Genomic DNA, 9,008 nt, shown 5'->3' with positions numbered 1-9,008 from the left:
CTATTAGAGCCTCTGCGCTCTAATCACGTGCTTCAAAATACACACACCCGACCTATCCCCACCATAGTATTTCATGTGTCCGGCGTCCTGAAAGGGGTCGGGCACATTAATAGGGAGGGAAGTGGAGGTGTCGGGGGTGCCACAATGCATGGGCCATCACTGTTTCAGAAGGAAATAATGTTGTGTATGTCTGGGCAAAAAAGAAAAAAAAGAACCAAAAAACATATTTGGTACATCTCCACAATAATTATCTTTGAAAAATATATATTATTGTACATGATTTATATAGCAGAGTTTTTACAGCACTTTACAATATAAAAGGGAGACAGTACAGTGACATTACAATTCAATACAATAGGGTTAGGAGGGCCCTGCTCCTGCAAGCTTACAATCTAAAAGGGAGAGTCTGGTGGAATATTAGGTAATAACTGTAGGGGATGAACTGATGGGAGAAATAGAAAATGTGGTTATTAGCTGCAGCCAGGATAGGCTTCCCTAAACAGATGAGTCTTCAGGGATCGCCCTAAAGTGGACAGAGTAGGATATAGCCAGACATATCGGGGTAGAGAGTTCTATAGGATGGGAGAAGCTCTAGAGAAGTCCTGGGGATGAGCATGGGAGGAGGAGACAAGGGAGTTAGAAAGCAGGAGGTCTTGGAGTGAATGGAGAGGACAGCTCGGGTGATGTTTGGAGACAAGATTGGTGGTGTAGCTCGAGGCAGAGCTGTAAATGGCTTTGTATGTTATTGTTAATGATTCGAATTTTATACATTGGGCAATGAGAAGTCAATGGAGGGATTGGCAGAGGAGGGTGGCAGACACTGAATGGTTGGTAAGGTGGATGAATCTGGCAGCAGCATTCATGATAGACTAAAGAGGGGATAATCATGCTTGGGAGATGCCCTAATCTGTATGTGGTGTTACATAACAGTATGATTTTCACTGACACCATCAGCTACACTGGATCTAGCGTTATATACTTTGGATATATAGCTGATTTTTAAACGTTTGCATGGATATTGGCTTAAGCACAGCAGCCGCACCCCAGCTTGATTTATTTCAACTTAAAAAATAGACTTTTTTAAGGTAGTTTTGGCTGTGACTGTAAGGTTTACTGGTTCATGGCTTGCTCATCAAAAATGGTAAAGCCTATGCACAGTTTCACCTATAGCAGCCCTTAAGGCTATTATGCAAACTGGTACTTGGATGCCCCTAGGATTTGAGGCATGGTGCTAAATTCAACTAGAACTAGGACACTCCCCAGCAACCCTGAAAGTCATCCTGGGAAAAAGTCCATTGGACGAAATGCATCGAAAGTCAGACACCGGAAGTGACCCTATCACACACAAGAAGGGCTGTTGCAGCCATTTTAACTGTGTGTTTGTTTTTTTTTTGTTTGTTTTTTTACAGTGATTGTAAGTAGATTGTGAATTTGGATTCTTTGCTTTTACTGCTGCACTATGTGCCCTACTTTATTATCTTGCATGAGTGAACCCTAACCCTGGAGGATGGAGGATCGTAAAGAGTATTTATGACAGCATTGACCTGTAACACTCTGGTTGCATGCATTTTGTTTGGATGTGGAAGCGACTGAAGTTCATCAGTGAGGATTATTTTAGGATGCACTTATAATCTCACCTTCATTAGAGTATTTATATGTATATATTCACAAGAGATTTGATGCAGGGTTTAAAGAGATACACACACATATAGATGCAGTTTTGTGAGTAATATTTTATGCAGTTTGTGAAATAAGTTTTGCTGCAGTATCCCAGATAGCAAGGATAACTTGCCACAAATTTGTGTTAAATTCTAAAGCCTCATACACACAATTGGATTTTCCTACGGGAATTGTGTGATGACAAGCTGTTGGCGGAAAATCTGACTGTTTGTACGCTCCATCGGACAATTGTTGGATTTTCCTTGGACAAATGTTGGATGGCAGGCTTTGAAATTTTCCGCGGACAAACGTCTATTGTTGGATTTTCGGAGCATGTTCCATCGGACAAAAGTCCAAAGTACAAGCACTCAGAAGTAAGGATGAGCTGGAAGTGGTCAGTCTTGTAAACTAGCATTCGTAATTAACATTCGTGCCGTGGGAAATTTTGAAATCTCTAAATGCAGCACACATTCTCTTCTTTTTTAATGGGATAGTTATGAAGCTGCTTTGCTGGTGGTGATACTGAGGAATTATTGAAAACACATTTTTTTTCTAGTGATATTAAGAATAATATTATTATGCTAGTTATTTATTTATGTATTTATTTTTGGTGCAAGTTACCTCAACACCATTATCCCGTAGTTTTTTTAAGATCACAGATGCAACTATATTGATGTCCCTTGTTAATTTTACATTTTATATTTTTTTAAATGTAACTGCCTACTCCCAAACTGTCATTTGATGTAAAACACATAGCCAAGTATTATTCTACACAATTTTGTTATTGTGCATTAAAAAAAAAAAGAAAACACGTAAAATTAGACATGCTATCTGCCAATAGAACTTAACCAAAAAGTAAATTCTATGCATCCAAAAATATACCAAATCATTATTCAACCAAAAATTACAATAAAAGCCAACAATGCCAAGCGTTGGTGAAAGCAGTGGTCCGTTATGCAGAGATAATTCCAAATTATTCTCCTGAAGCTCCCGCAGCAAAGGCATATGACATAATTGTTCACGATTAATAAAGCAACCAATTTTTGGTCCAAGAAATCCTCCTCCTCCTCCTGTTCCTGGACTAGACTTGGGTCAACTCTATGACTCCAAGGCCAATAATAAATAACACGTTACCTCCTCTGATTCCGCAACATGGCTGGTTGAAGAACGGCCGTTCAGAAACTAACTGAAAAGTATGAAATTAAAAATGCAAAATGGAAAAGTGAAATGAAAAGCACGAATAAACACTCACCAAACTTCCACTAACACAAAATTAGCAGGTGCCCAAAGGGTGGAGCTGAAGAGCTGAAAAACCACATGATAGTACATATCACTTTGATTCCCAAACCAGAAAAGGATTTAACACTCTGCTCTAGTTACCGACCTATCAGGTCTTTGGTTCGTCTTCAACCACTTCTCCCAAGCTTAATACATACGGATCAGGTAGGATTCATTCAAAGTAGAGAAGCACGTGATAACATGATTAAAACTTTTCTATTAATGAATTATGCACAAAGGGCTAAAATACCAGTATGCCTTCTCTCAGTTGATGCGGAAAAGGCATTTGACCGGGTGGGATGGCTTTTTTTCAAACATTCCCTAATGCAAATAGGACTAGGGTCAAATATACTCCGTAAGATCATGGCACTATACACTAAACCGGCAGCTAGAATAAAGATTAATGGCTCATTGACAACAAGTTTTAATATACAAAATGGTACCCGTCAGGGATGTCCACTATCCCCTTTGCTTTATGTTATAGTAATGGAATACTTAGCAACAGCTATTAGACAGAATTCTTCCATTACTGGTATACAGATAAAACAAAGGGAAATAAAACTGGCCTTGTTTGCTGATGGTTTATTACTTTATATCACTAATCCACATATTGCACTACCTTCTATACTATCTGAATTTCAGCGGTTCGGGACACTGAGCAACTTTAAAGTAAACGTATCAAAATCAGAAATCCTTAATGTGTCGCTTAGACCCAAACAAGTTGCAATGCTCAGAGCTAATTTTTCGTTTAAGATTTGCCGAAACTTGGAGATGATGGAATTAATTTATGAACTCAGAGGAAGGGAAGAATCTGTTGGGGAACACAGTAGAGGAGTGAGTCCGCACGTCCCTGAATGTGTTTGAACCTCCTACGTAGGCTCAGTAAATACTGGGCCTCGGGAGGAACTCGAGGAATTGTGATGTGAAGAACCTATCTTTCGTGGGGGGGGGGGGGGTGGGGGTGGGGGGTAAATAATATATATATTTTTTTGTAGAGATTGGGAGTTGGGTTAAGGGATATAAAAAGATAAAAGGTGAGGGAGGTCTAAGATAGATGGGGACTTATAGTAGGGGGAGATAAGAATTATAACAGATAGAGATGGAAAGAGATAGATAAACAGGGTGGATAAGAGACAAATAGATAAATATATACAAACTGAAAGACATAAGTGTAGACAGAATAACTAGGTTTAATCCATAAATATTAATAGGAAAATGGGATATGTTCTATAGGATAAAAGATATATCTATGTAAGATATGATGTCTCTGTTGTTTCTTGTGATCATTGTTCCCCCCTACATGTCCTATGTGGTATAAATAAAGAAATAAAAAAAAAAAGATTTGCTCTGCAGCATTAAAATATTTAAGTGTTAAAATCCCGCCAGATCTAAATCATCTATATTCAATGAATTATATTCCTATCTTGCAATGTACTTTACAAGATCTAAAAAAATATGATGTTAAGCAACATCCATGGTTTGGGAGGATTAATATATTGAAAATGGATATAATACCGCGATTTTTGTATTTTTTTCAAACTATGCCAGTTTGTGTTCCTAGATAATTTTTTTCCACTTTACAATCGGCTTTTACAAAATGTATTTGGGGCCAAAAAAAACAAGACTGCAAAAGAAATTATTATCATTACCAAAAACGAAAGGAGATGCGGGTGCACCTGACTTGTATTATTATTACGTTTCGGCAGTCTTGACTAGACTGGTGGATTGGTTTTATTGTTCAGAAACTAAACAATGGGTAAAATTAGAACAAGGGTTGACTCAATTAGATCTAAAGGTGTTGCCATGGTTAGATTTGTCTGGTAGCAATATACATCGAGAGTTGTTAGAGACTATGCCCTCTCTTACATCCTATTTGTTGAACATATGGGTTAAAACAGTTATACAAGGGGGGCGGAGTCCAAGATGGACGCGTAGTAGAGGAGCTCCTGACTCAGCGGGAAAGAAGCGGCTAACAGCACCAATCCCGATCGCTTTTCCGGGCACCCACGGCGGCGACCCAGACCCCCGACAGTCAGGGATCACCATGCTGACATGCCGGGGAAGAAACGCAGGCCGGGAGGGCCAGCAAGGCTCACGGAATACTTTGCCTATGAAGGGAAGCAAGATGGCGCCGGCCATACCTCCACGCCGTCCATCGCAGCATGGGAAGCACAAACGAAGCAGCCCTCCGGGTGATCCGAAGTCCCCGCCAGCCACACCATCCTCAGGGAGCCCGGAGAAGGCGCGATTCAAGCCGGATGACGCGGATGGCGTCCATGAGGTGAGCTCCCTCTTAGACTCAGGGGATGACACTAGGGAGCTGCCAGACTCCATAGATACATTCCCCACTATCGGTCAACCGGTTATGGACACTGTGTTAAAGGAGATGCTAGTATCCTTGAGGGGCTCACTGAATTCAGACATGGTTGCATGCATGCATAAATTTGGGAAAGATCTACAATCTGTGACTGCTAAAGTGACCCATATTGAACACAGAATGGGGGAATATGCTACAACTATTAATGAGCTAGCTGACGCCAATGAGGCAAAGGATGATGAGATAGAAGATATCAGAGCTAAAATGGCGGACATTGAGGATAGGTCTAGGAGGAATAACGTGAAGATCAGAGGGGTCCCCGAGTCGGTGCAACAGCAGGAGCTGAGGGACTATGCAATACAGCTTTTTATGGCCATTCTGCTGGACATGAAGGAGCTTGACTTCACAGTGGACAGAATCCACAGACTCCCAAAACCCAGCTACCTATCTGACAACATCCCCAGAGACGTTATTCTCCGCCTGCATTTTTTCCACACGAAGGAAAGGCTCATGCTTGCCACTAGGCAGAAGGACCAGATTCCTCACGAATACTCTCATCTGCAATTCTATGCGGATCTTTCTCACTACACGCTGCAAAAACGCAGAAACATGGTTACTTTGACGAAAGCACTCAGAAATCATAAAATAAGCTACAGATGGGGTTTCCCCACAAAACTGATAGTCACGAAAGAGGGCAAGGAATATGTGATGGACTCCATCCCCAAGGGTATGGCCCTGTTGAGTTCATGGGGGATCATTGCAGACACTCAGAAGCTTCCCCGACAGTGTAGCCCCTGCGATGAGCAGGACACGGAATGGCGCACTGTCAATCACAAAAACGCCCGCAAACACACCTGATCGGGAATAGGGACCCTCAGCTCCTCACCCGCTCAGGAGACGTTGTTTCACTCTGTAAATTTGGATACAAATTTTCCCCCAAGTTATTACTACTTGAGTGGCATCATGTCACACTTTTTCACATTTTTGTTATGTTTGACTTTTCTACTACTTCTGATTTTTTTCCTTTTACATGGTTGGTGGCACTTATCCACTCAGTTCATTGTTGACTCTCACCTTATTTTTCCTTTTGAATGGTCAGTCGTCTCTTCCCTCCCAGATGCAAGGCAAGCTTCCATCCTATGTCCTCCGAATCTATTAGAACATCGGCCTGAGAAGCTCCTATGAAATCTACGTTGGCGTTGTGCAACAGTCGTACGGATGAGTCGCTCCCGCTTGGTAAGCACCTTCTCTACATTCTTCTGTCATGGCGGTTAAATTTTTATCAATCAACGCTAAGGGCCTTAATCACCCCGCTAAACGCAGGTCTCTATGGAAAGAGGCCCTCCAAAGGAACTGTGACATCTTGTGCGTGCAAGAGACTCACTTTCAGAGCACGGCACCTCCAAAATGCACCCATCCCAAATTCCCCCAGGCCTTTTTTGCTAGTGCGGACCAAAAGAAAAGGGGGGTGATGGTGGCGGTCAGAGACACTGTCGCATTTAAGCTACACAGAATTGAGGAGGACTCTCAGGGTAGATTTTTAATTATGATCTGTGAAATTAACTCTTCACTGTATACACTGGCGAACATCTATGCCCCCAACGCAGGTCAATCCAAATTTTTGAACAAACTTATGAGAAAAATTCATCAAGTACTTCAAGGCTCCTTGCTGATCTGCGGGGACTTTAATGTGGCACCAGATCACAAACTGGACTCTACCTCACATCCGAGGAGGCCTCAACCTTCTCTTCTCCCATTTTTGCGCAAGCACTCCCTTTTTGATGCGTGGAGATGTTTGAACGCCAACGCCAGGGACTTTTCATTCTTTTCTCATAGCCACAAAACATATAGCAGGATCGATTTGTTTTTGATTGACAAGCAGTTACTGTTTCAATGCAAATCTACGCAGATCCACGACATAACTTGGTCGGACCATGCTTCGGTGGAGTTGCAAGTGGGGAATCCTATGAACAGGAAAAACGCTTTTATTTGGAGAGCAAACCCCCGACTCCTCCGTCATGGTCCGACCAAGGAATATGTTCAGAAACGACTATCTGAATTCTTTAATACTAATTTAGGCTCAGTATCAGATCCTTTTATTCTCTGGAATGCTCACAAGGCGTTCGCCAGGGGAGTACTGATCCAGCAAGGGGCGAGGGCTAAAAGGGAGAGGCAGCAGCGGACCTCAGCTATTATTGAAACATTGAAGTCCCTAGAGACCCAAAACATGCGAAACACGACTCAAACCTTGACAGATCAACTCACGCTGCTGAGAACAGAATTGAGAATGAGCCTTCTGGAGGACTTTGAGAAAGCCTCCAGGAAAATGAAATTGACTTACTACACTAGTGGTAATAGAGCGGGGAAACTGCTAGCGCAAAAATTAAAGGGGTATAGACATAGGACCCACATTCAATATGTACTACACCATAAGACAAAGACTAAACTACAGCACCCACAGGATATAACGGATGCGTTTAGTAGCTACTATGGCTCATTATACAACCTTAAAGACGACCCTACTATAACACAACCGTCTACTAGCGCTATAGACAACTTCCTACACACGCTTAACCTCCCCAAGCTTACGGAGGATCATTTACAGGTGCTAAATAGTCCCATTACAGGCGCGGAAATTGGCCAGCTAATAAAGGGACTACCTTTAAACAAATCCCCGGGCCCAGATGGTTTCCCCAGGGAATACTATCAATCCTTTCAAGATATATTAACCCCCCATATGGTGGAGGTGTTTGGGTCTGCTGCTGCCTCCTCCTCATTCCCTCAGGAAATGCTGAAAGCCACTATTGTTGCATTGCCGAAACCGGGTAAAAGTCCGGACTCACCGCAGAATTTCGGTCCGATATCATTGCTGAATAATGATGTTAAAATTTATGCTAAGCTTATGGCCACAAGGTTAATGCACAACCTGCCTGAATTGATTGATGCGGATCAATCGGGATTTACTAAGGGGAGACAGTCCTCTGACGCCACTAGGCGCCTGATCAATGTGATCCATACAGTTAATAAGAGAGGAACGCCTTCTCTGCTCCTTGCGCTGGATGCAGAGAAGGCGTTCGATAGAATACATTGGCAGTTTCTTTCTCGGGTGTTGCGGGGGTTTGGTTTTGTCGGTGCAATCTATACCGCCATAATGGCCTTATACTCCAAGCCGTCGGCTCAGGTACTTGTGGCAGGGGCTCTATCTAAGCCGTTTCAGATTACGAATGGGACGAGGCAGGGGTGCCCGTTGTCACCCCTGATCTTTAACCTACTGATGGAACCTCTTGCTATCTATTTGCGACCGCATCCACATGTACATGGAGTACCGTATATACTCGAGTATAGGCCGACCCGAATATAAGCCGAGGCCCCCAATTTACCCCAAAAAAACTGGAAAACTTATTGACTCGTGTATAAGCTGAGGGTGAGACATGGCTGTCCATCCCTGTGTGTCCGTCCATCCCTGTGTGTGTGTTCGTCCATCCCTGTGTGTGTGTCCGTCCATCCATCCCTGTGTGTGTGTCCATCCATCCATCCCTGTGTGTGTGTCCATCCATCCATCCCTGTGTGTGTGTCCATCCATCCATCCCTGTGTGTGTGTGTCCATCCATCCATCCCTGTGTGTGTGTCCGTGCAGCCTTGTGTGTGTGTCCGTGCAGCCTACCTGTGTCCCGAGCCTCCGTCCCGTGCCTCCTCCGTTCCCGAGCCTCCTCCGTTCCCGAGCCTCCTCCGTTCCTGAGCCTCCTTCGTTCCC

This window comes from Lithobates pipiens, unplaced genomic scaffold (assembly GCF_037356315.1).
Source record: "Lithobates pipiens isolate NorthernLeopardFrog02 unplaced genomic scaffold, aLitPip1_a1.2 Scaffold_8, whole genome shotgun sequence".
Lineage (NCBI taxonomy): Eukaryota > Metazoa > Chordata > Amphibia > Anura > Ranidae > Lithobates > Lithobates pipiens.
Note: the sequence above shows the minus strand (reverse complement) of the source record.